The sequence below is a fragment of the Hippichthys cyanospilos genome, chromosome 11 (assembly GCF_059441005.1).
Source record: "Hippichthys cyanospilos isolate Australia breed blue-spotted pipefish chromosome 11, RoL_Hcya_1.0, whole genome shotgun sequence".
Classification (NCBI taxonomy): Eukaryota; Metazoa; Chordata; class Actinopteri; order Syngnathiformes; family Syngnathidae; genus Hippichthys; species Hippichthys cyanospilos.
The window spans coordinates 5490643-5508869 of record NC_142379.1 but is presented as its reverse complement, the minus strand read 5'-3'; the positions used below and the strand labels follow the sequence as shown (position 1 = coordinate 5508869).

The window sequence follows — 18227 nt, the reverse complement described above, 5'->3', positions numbered from 1 at the left end:
TGGCTAAACAACTTTTGGTTTCTTCGACATGACAATGCACCTGCTCACAATGTCCTTGAGCATCTGACAGTTCTTGGCAGAAAAGAACTTCCTCAAAGTTGAAACAAATTCACTTTGGATATCACCGTAAATACTCTGCAGAGCTTGTTCCAGATCATCCACCCACCTATGAATTTTCTCTCCTTCCGTTACATTGGAACACAGCAGATATTGCCTAAAAATAAATAATCTTTTTTTTTTTTTTCGCAAAAATTCAACACACTCCTTTTTTTTTCCTAAAGAAAATAAGCAAAATTAACAGGAAATTCAATTCAAAATTCAATTATTTTAGCTAGCATCTAACATGCATAACCTTTTACAATTTAAGTGCAAAATGTCTGCTTTGCATTAAATATTTCTGCAAACAAATTAACAGTGCATTGTATAAGACCGATAAAGTGCAAACAATTTTTTTTTCAACTTTGCTAAAGATAAACATGGCAACTTGTATTACTTAGGATACAAATAAAATACTGTAAATAAATGAGTTCACTTGTTTGCGATGTAAGTGAGCAGCGATTCTTGTAATAATGTGATAAATATTTAAATAAAAAACAAATATGAAGCTGAATAATTAGATCTTAAAACTACCTATGTAAAAATGTGAAAAAGTTTTATCCCAGAAAAATAATAAAGTAATTAGTTAGATTTTAATGTTTTCTGTCTTGATGATGTAGCCTGATTTTGGTCTATACAGCTAATTGAATAGGTTGTTTTGTTTTTGCATTTTTTTCCAGTGCCCTGAAAATGTGTATACAATAATAATAATAATAATGCATGAAATTTTAAATACAGTGCGTATAGTTTAATTTTACAACCAACCCACGACTCTTACTGAAGCTGAGACAGAGGCTTTGTTCTTATGAGCCAGTAAAACAACAGACCAGTTTTACAAACATTGACGAGATTTTATACTCATAAATTCATACTTTAGGAATTACTAACAGACAGGTCTTGCACTTCAGGAAGTTCAGGATGTCGAAGTAGATTTGTGACACACACATTGTGAAACAATTGTAACTCATGTTTTGTTTCGTTTGAGGATCTCTCTAAGAACAAAATTAAGTTTTCACTGACATATTAATTATTAGGTGAAATTGTTGCAGTATAGTGCAAACCACTAGCAAGGTGGGCTTAGTCAATGGCAATTTGATATCTGGCAATACTGGCCAGATACTAATATCTGATAACGTTATTTGCGTAAAAAGGTAAACCAAATCTGGGTTCTGTCACCTACCGGTAAGTGAACTGCAGTTGCTTATCATTCATCTGATAGTGGACCCCTCAATCTAAACTTGAGTAATGTTTGCCTTTTTGCAGTAAAAGAGACACTTGCCCATATGACAGCGTGTTCAGTGTAGGATGGCAACGGTTCAAGAAAAACACTTTAAACTGAGTTTTTATCACATGTCATGTGACTGGCACCATTCTGTCTCAACATGACCCTCATCAAGCTGTACAACATTGCAATGTACAGTAGAAGCCACAAGCAGGATGATATTTTGTACTTTTATTCTCAGTTGGACTCCATTTTGGTTGCCCTGTAAAGACAACTTTCCTAAAATAGGAAAGTGAAAGCACAGATAATAGTCAAAGTCCTGACTGCTGACAGTTTTTGACCAAAAGTGGTCATATGTTGTTTTTTTTTTTTTTTTCCCCCAAGAGCCCATTGCAGTTCCTTTTTAAAGATTGTGGCCCAATGTGTGGTTTGAAATTGTTTAGAAATATGTATTGGAGAGATACTGTGTGTTTATTCATAGAGGCAAGAGGGCATTTTATTACTGCAAGTCCCTGAGCAACAACTTTGTCGACTTTCATCCCCATGCGCCCCTCCCCCCCGCCCCCACACACTTTTTATTTGATTTTTTTTAAAGAACATCAACTGTGCACCATATTGCGGCTTTTGGATGCAACCTCCATTTTTTTTCCTCCTGCCAGCGGGCAGGGAACTTCAGCTTGCTTTCATTTTCTCTCCACATTGACTTAATTTTCATTCAAATTGCATATTATGGTATCAGAGCATTGGGAAGTGAACCAATGACTTTTTAGTGCCCAAAACACATCAATAAGCCATTTGCCCAGCTCAAATTCTAGTTATAAACATAGAGTGGAACATTAAATATATTTCATTGTGGGTCGCAGGTTGGGGGGGCGGGGGGGGGGGGGGGGGGGGTGAAGGCACTTTATGTTACATTAAATTTGAACACACTGAAAAAAGTGCTGCATTGAATTTACTCCAATAAATGATTGCATGAAATTAAAGCCTCTGAATCCAGATAGATTTTAAAAGTAGGATGATGATATACATCTAAGTCAAAAATGTGTCTGGAACTATAGTTTTACTTTACTCACTTATTTTTTTCAGTGTAAGTACCAGCAAATTTATTATAATGCTTTTAGACTGCCGTGACAAGAAAAGTACACCTTTCTTTTCAAAGTAAGTGCAAATTAATTGGAACATTAACCAGGTTATTGCTTAATAAGTTACATGCCTTTACCTTTAAACATTTCTGAGGATGTATTAGGTCAATGTAAAACATGATCTGAGGTTTGGATGCAATTAACATTTACTCCACATCTACAACTTATGTAAAGGAGACGTTGAGGAAGCTATCTTTCGAAAAATGAAAATTACAAAAGAACACAAAACAAATGATTGAATGCACAAATCCACCTATTATTACATCACCTTATTAAACCGAGATGCGCTCATGTCTTGCTGAATGATTCAACCCGTTGTGTTTTTCTGCTGTGTTTAGTAGCGTTCCAACTAATACAACCCTGAAGCCGTTTACTGTGTCTCTATTAGGTACTTCTGTTTTTGCTGTTTGTAAGAGCATGACAGTAACAGTCAGTCTTTCATCACCCCACCAAAATCAGACAATGTTCATGAGCACGAATTGCCAGTCATTATTCGTCCTGCCCAGATGCTGCAGGTCTTCTCTTGCACACTTGATATAATTTGTGCTTCTTTGCACCGCACCCTCTCAGCACAATTGAATCACCCGTGCTCAATGTGTATACCTGTACATTTATCAGTACCCATCCATGGTCACATCGGACTCATTTCTGGCTCGGTGAGTGGATTCATCCATTAAACAGACACTGGGTTTTAGCTGACACAGGATAACCTGCATGAAATCTCAACGTGAGTCATTTGTCATGTTCAGCATCTTCTTTCTCTGCCAAATTGTTGCCTGAAGCACTGTGAGATTTCATCTGAGGCATCGAGGACACCTTTTGTAAGCTTGTTCTCAAAGAGGTCGAGTGAAGTTTACTCAGTTTACCATCCGTGACTCAATCACTTTGCCAGTGTGATTTTAGGTTATATCCTATAAGCTGTACCATGGCGAACTGTGCCACTTGGTGGACACATGGATAGTGGCTTGGACAAATGTCTCATGTTTGATATAAGGAGCAGAATTTGGACCGAGAAGTTGATGGGACACTGAAGTGCAAAAGTGGAAGGTTTACACACAAAAATCTGAAGTATCCACAGTCAGCATCGGGAAATAGACTTGAAAGCTAGATTAGGAAACTAGCCTCGGAAAACAAGACCTGGAAGGACACTAGGAAGACCGTTTGACATGCGATGTTGACTTTCTGACAGCGTATCACTAAGAAAGCAAACCAAAGGACTATAGCAACTGCTGCTAGTCTCTGCTGCTACTGGCATCTAGTGCTGGCAACAGCCACCATATAACCAGCATAATTAAGTATTTTTAAAGCGCCCTTAGGTGGCATAATTAGCATTTGAAGTTGATTTCAGGACAATGTAGTGTTTTTGACCTCCTTGATGAGTCAAATGTTGCAACGCGCTGCTGGGGCTTATATGGTATTTAATAACGTAAGGTAATATAAGGTTTATTTTGAAGTTCTCGCTGCATTGGCAGCGGGTTACTGTCATGCATAGCATGAACACTTGTTGCTTCATTTAGTTTGCCATCTACCTGACAGTGTATATCAAATAAACGAGTTAACAAGCCAGAATAAAATGCCTTGAGCATTTTTTTTTAACTGAGGTGCTTGAATTACAGGAGTCCTCTCACCCTATACAGAAATGACACAGCCCCCATGAACAGCGCAAATCAGCAAATAATTGACGGGCGGCCATTTTAATTGCATTGCAGAAAAAAAAAACGTTTTCTCTCGAAGAAGCCAATAATCATTTTTCAGCCTTGGCAGAGGTCTAACTGCCCTGCGTCATTTGTCCTGAGCTTACCTTCGCTGTATATTCAGTCTGAATGGGCATTTTATTTTCAACTTTATTATTAATTTCTAAAATTATAAAATATATGGGGCTTTAGGGAGCAATTGAAGCAGTCATGCGGCACAGTTCACCTTCTTTGCAACTTAACGCTGGCCATTTTATAGTCAGAGAGGCTGGTGTTGAATATTAATACAGGTATCTGCATGCTTTTTTTTGGTGCTGCTTTGTTTAGCACCCGAGGCTTAGAGCGCTTTGGGGTTATGTAGTTAAAATACCAAGTTGTTTGCGTTCAACCTGCACCGGACCTCACTTGGCGTGGATGAAAGGAAGCCGGTATGGGGCTAAATGCACTGTTGGTATTACAGGATTAGACAGAGCAAGCAAAGGGGGCTGTTTGTGAAGACCTAAGACAGCAGCAATGTGTGTTTGAGAGCTTAAATGCGGGCATGCATGCTTCCTGTTGCAAACACAATATTCGAAAAGTTAATGGTTTTCTTGAATGAACATATGTGAAACACAGTCCAAGTGATTTACGCTTGCTCACTGGCGGTATTTGCAAACTATAAATGGCCGACAAATTCATTTTGTAGACTACTAAAAATTGTTGTTAATCTATGATATATACAAGAGTTTGTCCCAGCACATTGTCTTGTTTCCGCTGTCATCCTCCTGTACTGACTTCACGTCTCTTGCGGCAAAAGTTGACACTTGACAAGGGTTCATCTCTTCCGTGATGTTAAACGAAGTGGAAAGTGGAGCGTGCGCGGGAGGTCATGCACCGCTGGAAAATACTAGAACACAAGACACCAGAAGGTTGGATGGCTCTGAAAAAAAATAAATAAATAAAATAACTCTTGCGGCCTTCCGTTAATTTGTCCCTGGTGTGGAACCACACTAACGACGGAATAAAATGGCAAATAAATGCTTGAATGGCTTGATGCCTGTAGAGCAACTTAGCTTTGGTGTAAACATTCCTAATATCCTTTTTTTCGCTGTCAGCATTTTTCATAAAAAGAAACATATTGGTGTTCAGCTAACTTTTCTTATACAATAACTTTTATAACTCGGTTCTTGGTTGATTTGACTGAAAAAAAAACCTGCATGTGTTGGCTCATACGATCAGGTTAACCAATGAAATGCCTGTTGTATATTACATTTTTATAATACTACTACTACAGCATTATTTAAAATTTATTTTAAAGGGGGACGTTCATTTTCAATAGTAAAACCAGTTAGACTTGGTCTAGTCCATACAAATATTTCACAGGTCCAATTCAAACACGAAGGAGTCTGAGTCAAGTCCAAGACAAAAAAAAAAAAAATACGTGTTGAGTCCGGCTTCGAGCACTATCGCCTTGGACTAGTGAAGCTGCATAAATCATAATACTATCAACAAAATCTTTGACTTTTTTTCGACTCCCACTTCATTCGCAGTGCTCTAAATTATTTGAAAATGTTCATTCAGTGTAATAATGACTTTTTTCTATTTTCTATATCATTGTCAAAATCTGTCATTACGTGAAAAAAAAACCTACAAAAAGCGGTACTCTGCTGAAAAAACATTGACGTTATGACGCCTTAAGGTCAATGACTTCAAAAAACTATTTTGTCGCTCAACCCTTAGCGTGCATGCACCAAAATTCCCATGGCTGACATTTTGTTCTTTAGACTGAACTGCGTCCATGTTGACATTTGCCAAGAAGTAGTGCACTCAAGTTTGCCTAAATGTCATGGAAACACAATTAATCAACAACCAAGAACACACCTATTATTATGCCCATTCCTTGTATTGAATGTTGGCTCTAGGAATGGAACCATCCTGCCAGGACCTCCTCAAGTCTTCAGTTTGCGCTGTCTTGGCTGCTTGCCATAGTTGCTTGGTTGACAGTTTAACATTCTGCATCGGGTTGCCATGTATGCCAGTTATTTGCTAAATGGGTGCTTAAAAAAACAATTTCAAGACATTATAAGTCATGATGTGACATTATAACTCATAATACATATACTGCCTCACATATGGTCTAAGATAGGGGAGTCCAAATTTTTCATCTGGGGGCTACATACACAAAAATGTAGGATATAGGAATCTTTGACTGTCTCATGGTTTGATAATATTAAAAATTTCAATTTATAAATGTGCAAAGAATCATAAAACTACGGCAGTCTGCTTTGCAAGACAGACTAACAAAAGGAGACAGAATGTCTCTTTTTTTACATTTACTAAGTTTTTGATTCTAAGGAACATGCTTTTTGCCACAAAAAAAACATTATGTGGACCATAATATTAATTCTGGAACATTTTAATTCAATTCCGAATCACAATAAGTTAGAATCCAAATTTATATGTAAATCTATATTTTTTTGAGGCGGTACAAACCATTTTATTTCGTATTTATAGTCGTTGTTTTTTTTTTTTTTGGGGGGGGGAAACACTCAACATTTTTACATCCCTTTTTTTTAACACAAAAGAATTCTTGATCTGGGTGTACAAAAAGTTAATTTGATTATTTGCTGTGGGCCGCTAAAAAATGGAAAGTGGCCCTCAAATGCCTCCCAAGCCATAGTTTGGAAACCAATTCTTTGCACTGAGTCAGTCACAGATTAACAGCCTCAAATTTAATCAGATTTGTAATCGACTGGACTTTTTAGCCTAATCGCTCGGTTTTAAAGGAGCATATCGACAGAAGGCACGTCAAGTTTCTTAGGCAATTGATTGCTTTCTCGTGCAATCAATACACAGTGGTAGCCTAATTCTATATGTGAGCGAGCGCTTCCACAATTAGCCGCTTGTTTTGTGAGCGCCTTTAGGGAAACAGATGAGTCAGTTGTGCGCTCGCTGTCTTGGCGCAGGCGGGCGGCGGGAGAAGAATGTTGACTGTGAAGAGCTAGCAAGTGGCAGCTGTTCAACGTTAACCACATTGGTGCGATTGTGTACGTTGAGAGAATATGAGGTTTGCCCAATTCACAGAAATGTGGCTCTTCCTGTTGTTTTGCGGGCAGGTGGGACTTTGGGTTGAGCAGGTGCGTCTTATTGTTATAACATTGTACCACTCACACATAAACACATGCGCTTCTCAATGTGATCCCAATTGCGTCTTTCAGTTTAGTGTGCCTTTGAAGTTCAAGACTCCCAACTGTTCAGACAGTCTGGCGCTCACATGTGCCTCACATGCATCCACCATTCTGAATGGAAGGAATGCAGCTGATACACGTTTGATATTTTCATGTGGTTTCTATTCACTAAGGAACTGTAGAGTTTGAAGAGCAAATCTTTAAATATCACCAGAAGCTAGCCGACCCCGATGCCACAAAGTCTGGGATATATGCTGCTCGCAGGAATTAGATGATCTGAAAGGCGTTATTCAGTGATTAGCATTTGTAGAAGAGAAGAAATTACACATGCATGGAAGCACTTGTTTCTACTCTATTTCTATCCATGCTTTTATAATAGTTGACTGACACTTTGTGAATAACCTGTAGCAATTGCTTATCCTCCTTGATTTCAATGTATATTTGCTTCTTCTTTGAGGAAACTTGTTTAATTATGAAGAAATCACTCCTATTATTTCAGTCAAGTAACCCCAAACCAACAGAAAACCTTTTCAGAAGAAAAAAATTCATCTTTAAACAGAACGTTGTGCCATCTGAGTCCTGATTTATTAAACTTTGGAAATACATACGGTGTGGTATCTCGAGGCATATTTAATTTAGCAACTCCAGAAGGTAAATCGTGGAACATCATCTGTTTTACTCTCGGTGCGTCTGCTGGAAAATTTCATCACTAATGGATCTGCGCATCCATATAAACCTCAACAAAATAAAATCATAAGACATTATGAAAATGGATCACTTTAAGACAAAAAACATTTAAGTATAAGAGATATTTCTTTGATGTTTTCTTTCTGTGGATCCCTTTGACAACAATGTTACAACCTGCGGTCTAAATTTTAATTGCATCCAATGCTTAAATGCAATAATGCATCCCTATAAGTGTTTAAGAAACAATAGAATACGCCTGAAGGTAGATTTGACAGGGAGCACCTATTTTTGTGGGTTGCTCCACCCAAAGTGCATAAAGTACCAGCCAAATGTTCGGAAACTCCTTTCAAGTAATTCAAGCCATTAGTCTTTGATCATGTGCAGCGCTGAAGTGAAAGTCATTCCAGGTCATACAGCAACATATCATGAAGTGGATTGAGATAAAAGAAAGCAGTGCAAAGTTGTTATCTAGGCAAAAGGTGCCAACTTTGAAGAATCAAAATTATAAAACTGGTTTGGTTAACATTTTTTCGTTTATCAGACAACTTCGTCAATATTTTTTTAACTTAAGTATTCAGAAAATTTGTAAATGATAAAATTTCACAAAATTTGTAACTCATCCATTTTATGTATTTTTTTATTTATTCATTTCTTGAATATCCAGACATTCAATCCCTTGGTACTTATTTTTCCATTTTTCTTTCTTCAAAAGTTAGGATGAAAGAGTCTAAAAAAAAGGCTTGCACTGCATTAGCTAAATAATGAAAAATGCTGATTTAAAGGGCGTTTCCAAACCTTTGAGTTGCCTAAATGGCAGAGTTAAGTTGAATAGAAAATCTTCACAGCCAGAAAAGCATACAGCTCTGTTCCCTTACCCTCTTAGGCGCGTTGCTGAATAAGTGTTGTAGTGTGTTACATCAATAAACAGCCCCAATAATTTTCTTACTAGGCAGACTGTCATGATTTCCACTAAAGGCTGGAGACAAAAATACACCCCAATCGAATGCTGAGTCTTCAGGGAGTTCCACCCAAGCAATCTGCTGTTTACATGAAAAAAAAAAAAAACAGTTGTGAGCCTTTAAGCCGTAAACAAATGAGGTTGAGTGATTAAAAAAGGCAGATTGAGACTCATTAGTAACCAGACTGATGACTTACATGGACGTTATTGCAATAAATAAACATAATCTTCCTATGGGATTGAATGTTTAGTTCAATCTGGGAAAACTTGACTTTTTTTTTTTTTTTTGAAGTGCTGAAGCAAGCGAAGTGAGAGTGTCCCAGTCTGAGACAGAGCAGCACTTGTTGTCAGCTTATTGTCTGAGGCCTGCAAAAGGCCTCATTTAGAAAAGCAAAAATGGGACACTGACACATTCTGACCCCAGTGACATCACAACGCCCTTCAACTTCTCTTGTGACCAGGCAGAGTTATTGAACATTAGCCAAATGTTTTGATCCCAGAATTTTTGTGTCCAGCAGACTTTTCTTTGAAATGGTGTCATAGAGGTTATTTTTCATCATAGATGAATTTGTGTAGAGACCTCATTTTTTTTCCTGTTTGATTCCCAAACACTTTCAAAAGAGATATGATTTTGAAAATAAGCTATCCATTTTGCATTTGCAGAGCTTGGAGGCTGAGGTTTTCAGTCAACCTATTTTTAAGGTTGACTAACTTGACTTGGTGAACGTTTTTTCCCCAGCCATAATTCACTTTCACATTCACTCCGGAGAACTTGAGAAACCACACACATGCACGGACTTGTGCAAACTCCATACAAGCCCAGTTTCAAATTTGATTTTTCAGTTGTGATGCAAATGCGCTAACCACTAATTCACCATGCTGTCTATTGATAAATTATTGACATTCGTGATAAAACTGTACAGTTTTTTTCTCCACTGTATTTAGTACATTCGCTTTAATTTTTCATTTAACCTCTGGTACTGTAAATACCAGGCCCATATGTGTGAATTGTAATGGCCTATTTTAATAAATGGCCGCTTTTATGGCTGGCAGTGGATGGTAGGCAGATAAGCACAGTCGTAAATTGATTAGTGTGGTGCAGAGGAAGCTTTTGCGCTAATGCTAACAGCTCAGGGCTCCAAGGAGCCTCGCTCCCTTCCTGAGAGCGTCCCTAAGCCGAGGCTAAAAGGAGTTGAAGTGACAGCGGGACATATTAGATTTACGCTAATCCCGCTAGGGAGGTGGGGACTATACATTAACTGCATGGCTCCAGTTGAGTTTTCCACTTTCCTGCTCATCTTGTTTATTTTCTTATTTTCCCAAACCATTTTTCTTTTCCTTCCCTGTTGGACTTAACACTATTTTTAGTGCGGCTTCTCCTCTCCGCGGTGCGTGTCTGTTTACACATCCAGAACCTGTACGTGTTTGCAAACCAGAGACATACGCTGCCCTTTCCTGAGTTTATTTAATGAGCTTATCCGGTAGCGAGACTGGGACCTCTGCGTACAGCTGCTGGGCAGAAAAAAAAAGAGAGGAGAGGACTTTATTGATCCCATAGGGGATGGGGGTGAGTTTGCGTTGGATGGATCACCGGCTACGGCAACAAACAGTTATACAAAGTCATTTGATTTAATTTACAATTGAATTTAATGATTTTTTTTAACGTGCGCTATGTATTTATTTCAGTGCAGTTAAAGAGTCTTATCACTGCGGGCAGGAATGACCTGTGGTCGCGCTTTGTTTTTCACCAAGGGTGTTAAAGGCTGCCACTTAATTTACTGCTCAGGGACGCGACAGTGTAATGCAGGGGGTGGAAGGTGTCGTCCAAAATGGATGTCAGCCAACATCCTTCTCTATGCCACCTCCTAGATGGAGTCTAGTTGGCAGCGAGCTTTCTTAACGACTCCATTAAGTCTCTTCCTATTTCCGTCTGTGATGTCTTTTACCTTAGCACGTGATGACATAAACAATGCTAAGCCCAACAAGGTGTCATAAAAGGTTCTTAGAAAGGCTCGGCCTATGTCAAAAGATGTCAAGTCTCCCGCATAAGTGGAAACGACTCTGGCGCTTCTTGGCGATAGCTTACGTTTTGTTGTGACTGGGCAGATCCTTTTGATTCGTTATTATATCAGTAAAATATTTAAGTTTGAGTCGCTCAGTTGTCAGAACATCAAGCTCTCAAGATGACAAAGTTGTCTTCATAGTTTTCTTCCAGGTCTGGTTTTTCTTTAAGCGCTGCTATGTCCAGCTGTGCACTTCTTTTTTACTCGGTGGTTTTGACTATAAGACTTTTGCATATGGGTCCAGATTCTGCTCCCTACGTGACACATCTGTCCAATCCAATTCAGTACAGGCCAAACGTTTGGACATACCTTGTCATTCGTTGCATTTTATTTATCATCATGACTGTTTACATTAATGAATACATGTGGAGTGATGTATTTAGCCAAAAAAAAGGTGAAAATACTGTTGTTTTTTTTTCTGGTTTGTTGAAAATAGCCACCCTTTGCTCCAATTACTGGTTTGAACTCTCTTTGCATTCTCTAGATGAGCTTCAAGAGATATTCAACTGAAATCATTTTCACTTTACCTTAACAGCGTTATTTAGTAAAACATCTTGCTTTATCAATTTGTGTCCTGCAGAAGTCAGGTTAATACACAGCCGACAACCTTTTTGGACAACTGTTAACTTTCACCTTATGGGCAACCTTTAAAATTTATAGAACCAGCTTCCTTTAGTGAATCAATTGAGAATATATGCCCAAACGTTTTGCCTGTATTGTACATATTAGAGCTTTTGATTAATACGCAATATAAACACATACATAAGGCACTCGATATCACCACTGTTCAAATAATTGTAAATTCGTTAGATAGAACATTGGCTTGACTAAAAGCGTATACGGTATGTATGTAATATAATGCAGTTGAATAATTAATTGTTACTTTCATAATTAATCTTGGAAATTGAAGTCAAATGCCATCTCTTGAATTTTTAAAGAATGTTGCTATATTCAACTTACTGCAAAACTGTAGCAATTTTCTACAAAGTCTTGCACTCTACCTTTAGTAACAAATTCTTTTTTTGTGAGTGCATGCAGGTTTCGAGAAGTGATACAAAAAAATCTTCTTTGGTTGTTCTGCCTACACAGCAGAAAGTCACGTTGAACGCACGAGTTAACTGTTTTTCCCCATCAGGATATAAAAAATAGAACCAGTTGATCAAATGTAATCCAAATTTTATTATGCTATACTGTAATATTATCTCACGCGAGCTCAGCTTCAGGCTCCCAGGCAGCTAATAGAACACGGAGGAGAATAACGTTTACAGCCACTGTTTATAGAAGACAGCAGTGTGGTGGGGAGGTAATTTATTTGACAAGCATGCGGTGAAACTTTGCCCCTAAAGATTCTCCTGACCCGAACAACAATTTAGATTAGTGAAAGGCAGCAGAGTCAAACGTAGCTTGAAGGGGCCTTAAGAATGCATGTGAAAATTTGGCAGTAATAGAGCAAAGGTTCAAAGCGGTGAATATTGTCTATGATGGTCCAGCGGGAGGCCTTTTCCCTACTTTTTCCTCTCGCAAGGCTTTCAGATTGAAAGCCAGGGCACCTACGCTTTTTCCCCTGAGAAAACATGACTTACTTTTTCGCCTCTTTGCTCTCTTTTAAATCTTTTTTCTTCGGCTCTGTCTGTTGACCTTTCCCAACAGCAACTTTCTGTTTTCGCCCTCTTCTCTTCAAATAGTTTCAATCTCTTTTGCATGTGTTCTTTATAACTGCCTCTTTTCTTGTTTCGGATACAACACCGAGCAAAAAGCCGTAGCCATGCAAGATATGCGCACTGTACTGTAAATTCCTGCTTCAGACATTATACTAGTCTGCCACAGATCCCTAATACGAAGTTGTTCAGATGAATCAAACTGAATTACTTTTTGTTTGATATCCTAAATTCTTGTGAGAACATGCTGTTTAGTTTAGCCAGATTTACGCTATATCTAGCCTGTTAAATCTATTTCCCTCCAAGCCTTTTTTCTCCTCAAGCAGCCCTGCCCGCAGTCATCTTATCTCTGCACAGTCCGCCTGACGTCCTTATCATTGCCTTGAAATATTAAAGAGTCTTCTGCCTTCCGTCCTGAGGGGACTGTGACTTTTACTTGCTACACTGACTCGCAACCAACATGCCGTCTTGAGGATGGCACAAATTTTAGTAGGGAGTGGAGATTTCTGTTTTTGATTTTTTTCTGGCCGATAATTGCACTAATATTTTCACCTTCACAGAAAATGTTTATGACCTTCAAATATCGCTTGTTTACCTCTTTGACTACTATTAATCACCCAAAACAACAACAACAAAAACATTGTTTTTCGTGCACAGTGCTTCTACTGAAAGAGTTGTTGTGTCAAGGAATCCAGCTGTATGGAGATGAGAGTGGCCATGGCAGGATGGACACAGGAAGGAGGGAAAGGAGTCCAGGAAGCTGTCCAGTCAGAATAAGCCAGGCGACACTTGGCAGCTCGGTGTGGCAGTGTGCCTTGTTGTGGCGAGAGGCTTTCACAAGGTCGCGTTTGTTTTTTATGTATTTTATTTCCAAAAAATGGTTGTGTAGCAACCAATAAGAGTATGTAGGCTTTCTACCAGGAAAACTACAACACACGCGCATTTTCCAATTTTTGTGCAGGCGCTCCTTCGCTGATATTTTTTGCTAGTAGTTGCAGCCAAGGGGAAAATGTTAACATTCGGTGGAGTTGAAGTAAAATGAGAAAAAAATATCAGATTAAAAAAAAATACAGGCAATGGCCTCTAGGTGCACCTCTTACCTGAAATAAATCCCCTCCCTTACCTCAGGACGAAAAAAAATGTTGTACCACCATGTTTTAGTTTACAATTTTTTTCCCATAAATACAATACTGATTAGAATACCATGTTTAGATGGCCAACTAGTGGTGAACATGTTTTGTTCACGTTACAACATTTAGAAGTACTAAAGTAGATTAGCTGATAGCTGCAGAAATCCTGTTAAAATTTGATTTAACCTCTGAGGTGCCCCCTTCAGTCCCATTTGAGACCGATGTATTAGAGGATAAATATCTCACGGGAAATGGTCATTGAATGGGAACAATACAAAACAAAAAAAATCTGTGTACATTTAATTTCCTTTCCATCTTGCTTTTTTCCCTTCCACACCCACGCAAGGCATTGTTGTGTCATAAAACACTCCAATAAGAGATTTGTTACTGTTATAATCGGAACGCGTTCACTTTTTATCTGGTGTCCATCCCCTTGTCAAGTTTGAAAGGAAGACAGAAGGCATATTTATCCAACGTAGGCGGTAGAAGAGCTTTGATGGAACCGCTTGCTATATGTACAGTATTTTAAGCAAAGCTCGCGGTTTCCATGCAAGTGAGTGATATGCTATCACAGCATGGGTGCGCATTATGCTCGCTGCGGCGCGGCGACAAATGCAAATTGATATTTCACATCAGAGGAGCGTTACGAGTGTGAGCCAGGAGCACAAGTGTGCGTACGTGGGAGCCAGAGCTGCAGCGTGGAGGCAATGAGCCAGATTTATCCTGCTGAAGATGTTGGAGAGCGCGGCGATGACGAACACTGTGCGATAGAGCTCTTGAATCGTCTCATCAGCCTCACCTTGATAACGTCTAAGCCCACGCAACACACAGACAGGCTCTTACTTACACTATAATGTTGACAGCAGAAGTCCACTTATAATTAGGCCTTTTGGAAATATAGCAACAGCCTCTTCAGTTTTGTATGTACTCTCTTTTGGAAGCCACAAGAATTTGGTTGCGTCTCATACAGTGGTGTAGTGGTTAGCGTGTGACATCTGCCTCACAACGGACCGGTGCCGGGTTTCTTATCGTGAATATTCTATGGCCTGAGGAGATAAACTGGTGTGTTTGTTTTCATGTGGCATAATTGTATTAGAGCATCGCAGGAAAAGAACATCATACGAAAAGACAAATAGTAGTAGTAGTAGTTGAAGATCTGGGGCTGCTTTGCGTCTTCATGACCTGGACAGCTTTCTACAATTGACAGAACCTGCTCTTAATCATAAAATCCTGTGAGCAAATACTCAGCGATCACATACCGGTAATTCTCAGCTGATGTTTGCTAATGTTCCTGTTTTATTTACATGAAATATAATTAGTCTACATACATTGATGATTGCAAATCAGCGAATAATTCAAATTGAAAAGCTAAATTCAGATGAATTGAACAAATTTAAGTTAAGCAATGGTTCTAAGCGATTAATAGTTGTTTAACGATAATCGTTTAGTTGCCTCTAGACTGAGGTTCCATCTGCTATTTTGTGTAATGACATAGTGTCATCGTGCAGTGGAGGGTGGACTCACCTCCATTTTGTCAGCGACAGCAAATCAGTCATGTAAATCACTCAAATAAAGTTTTTGAGTTCCAACAGCCCGTGGCAGTTTGTGTGAAGTCACGACTAAATGATATAAGAGCGTATGTGCGTGTAAAAGCTTCCTAAGTGGAGCTGTTCAAGTATTAAACGGCTTTCAGACAAATGCCATTAATCTATCAGGAAATCCTTTAGAGAGATTATCCGTCCAGAAAATGATTGATAAGGACCTTCAAATCCCGACAAAGATGCATGTCTCTCGAGCATTCATGTGTGTGAGTGTGTGTCTGAGTGCTTGTCAGATTTGACAGACAGTGACGAGGTTCATTAGCGTGTGATGAGCTGTGGCAGGGCGCAGCACTTGAGTGTGCTCAGTGCGTTCGAGGAAAACTAAACAGTCCTTAGGAATACATGCATACTCTGCAAGGCATTGATAGTAAATAGTGCTTTAATTTAGGCACAATTGTTTCTTACACTCTGATGAGCATGTGAATATTCATGAAATTGATATCACGGTTTTCTGAGAGTGAATGCAAGCTACAGATTGCAGGAATACAAATAAGAACATCGTATGTGTGCCTAGTTATGTGGGCACAGTGAGATTACAGACCTGGAGTGTATCAGCAATGTGTGTGTGGGTCAAAGAATCAAAAAGACTTGTTTTTGAACTTTTATGCAGGTACAGTTTTTTTGTAATTGTACAGTTGTGAACATTTGGTGAAAATGTAAAAAAAAAAAGTATTTAATTCCGTTGTATTCCAATAGTTTTCATTATTCTCATCATTCTATTTTTAAATTACAAACGTTTGTCAAAATTGTTCTTTTGCTTGGCCATAGGACACCTGACGACGAGTTTGCAAAAGCCATTTGTTTTTCAAAGAACACAAAGTCCCTGAACACAAGTGTCAAATGTGTGCGTAAACACTCAACAAATGTTGCAAAATAAGAAGACATAATAATAGCAAAACCAGCAATAATAACAGCAGTTTTTTCACTCAGGCTACAAGTTGCTTTTCTGTGTTTTTTTTTTTTTTAAAGATGGACTGAGAGTGAAAAGAACTAAAAATGTCAGCTGCTTTGTCCTGAACACACACTTACAAGTGATGTCAAATATATAAATAGATAAGAGGTGGGAGTTGGGATCTGAAGAACAAGTGCAGTTCTAATAGATGCCAAAGGACAAGCCTATGGAGACATAAAGCATTTATTCTCGATGATTAATGGTCCTCTTTTAACCCCGCCTTTTTTTTTTTCATTTGCCTGCTGAATTTCATGTATTTTTTGGAAGAGAGCATGTCGGTTGTAAAGTAGTCATGCAGTATCACAAAATGAAAATAAGTGGTCATCTGTTCATTTAGAAAAGTTGCCAACGCGAAATAATTGGGTTGTGTCTGTGAGATGCATGAGACGGCTCAAAATCATTTTAGGTTTGGCACCATGTATTGAGATTATGTTGCCTTCCATCTCTGTATTCCATATGTTATTATGCACTAACGTTTTTTTTTTTTTTTTTTAATTGGCGTGAGGCTGTACTGATTTAATGAAGCATGTCTCATCAAGTCTTTTGAGAAATTCATCATGAATTTTATTCATACAAATTGATTGAATCAATTTGAATAATTGATGATCTACATTCAGTTTATTTGTAATTACTGAGCAGGGACTAACATTGAGCACTCAAGCTGTCAGAGCTTTTTTCTTTTGTCTAATTTCTGCCTCAGATTTCAGTCAGGTTTCCGAGTCTAGTTTCCAAGGTTCACTGTGCTTACCATTCGGGGTCAACATTTTTCTCGCTTGACAATTACTGTTATGTTTTTATAAAGTAAAATGGAATAGAGTTCTTGTACTAATTCTCCTTTTTTATCTGTGCACTATATTGGACTGTTTTCCAATAATACGAGTACAGCAACGCCTCAAGATAACCCGCTACCTTACTGGAAACATGGCATAACTCAGTCCAGCGCTGCACTGCAGACGTGATGTGGTCGTCTTTCTTTAAGGTGAAGCGAATGTAAGCTATGCATCAACCACATGGCCTCCCCTCATGGACGGTTATGGTTTAATTTGAGTTTTCACCTCCTGTAATGGACCAGCTGTCATGGGAAGGACACCCGGTGAGGTCTTACTTCTAACGTGTGCGTATTGCAGCGTGGAGACGGATGGCTGCAGGAGCTGTTCAATTGTCGGCTTCCCCTCTGGAATAGTACCCTTCATTTTATGAGGAAAGATCTTTTTCTGTGTGTCCGTGGTTGTGGTCCGCTGCTGAGTGAGCCCGTAACTTGTCACGGGTTGTCCGCCAACATGCAGTTTAGTGAACTTAGAATGAGATTTGGGCCAGAGGGTTGACCAGCGGATGACCACGGCAGATAATAACCACATGTTCTGATTTTTATAGTCAGCTGGTGCTGATTAGTCAAGAGCTGGCTGTAAAAGCAGCAGGAATTGCGACTTTTAATGATGGGTTTCGATTCAACTTTATAGTCCAGATTCACTTTTATAGGCTTGACTTCTACTTCTGACACTGTAAGCCACATGAGAGACATGTGCTGCCGCTTTGATTTCATCAGCTTCACAGGACAACGTCGGCTGTTACATGCAGCCCTTAAGAGATACTGTAACTGCTTTTATTTTTGACTTAGTACAAGTGAAATGAGTGCTTGATTAATTCGAGTAACTCAGTTTAAAAAAAAAAAAGCTCTGCATTTTTCTTAGCAATGGTCGAGATATTTTTTGTAATATGCGGCACACCAGCACTATTGACCACAGTATAAAATAAACATGTACATAAAACCCACCGTATCTTCACGATCATAAGGGGAGTCTTAAATTATCTCCAAAATCAACAAGGTGACTTATGATGCGTCATGTGTGCACCTTG

General features: G+C 38.7%; 1 protein-coding gene across 1 annotated transcript in view; it reads left to right on the top strand.

Annotated features, from left to right (window-relative positions):
- Positions 1-18227, top strand: part of ppm1lb (protein phosphatase, Mg2+/Mn2+ dependent, 1Lb) — a 38501-nt gene that overhangs the window by 1096 nt on the left and 19178 nt on the right. The gene's annotated exons all lie outside the window — the stretch shown is intronic.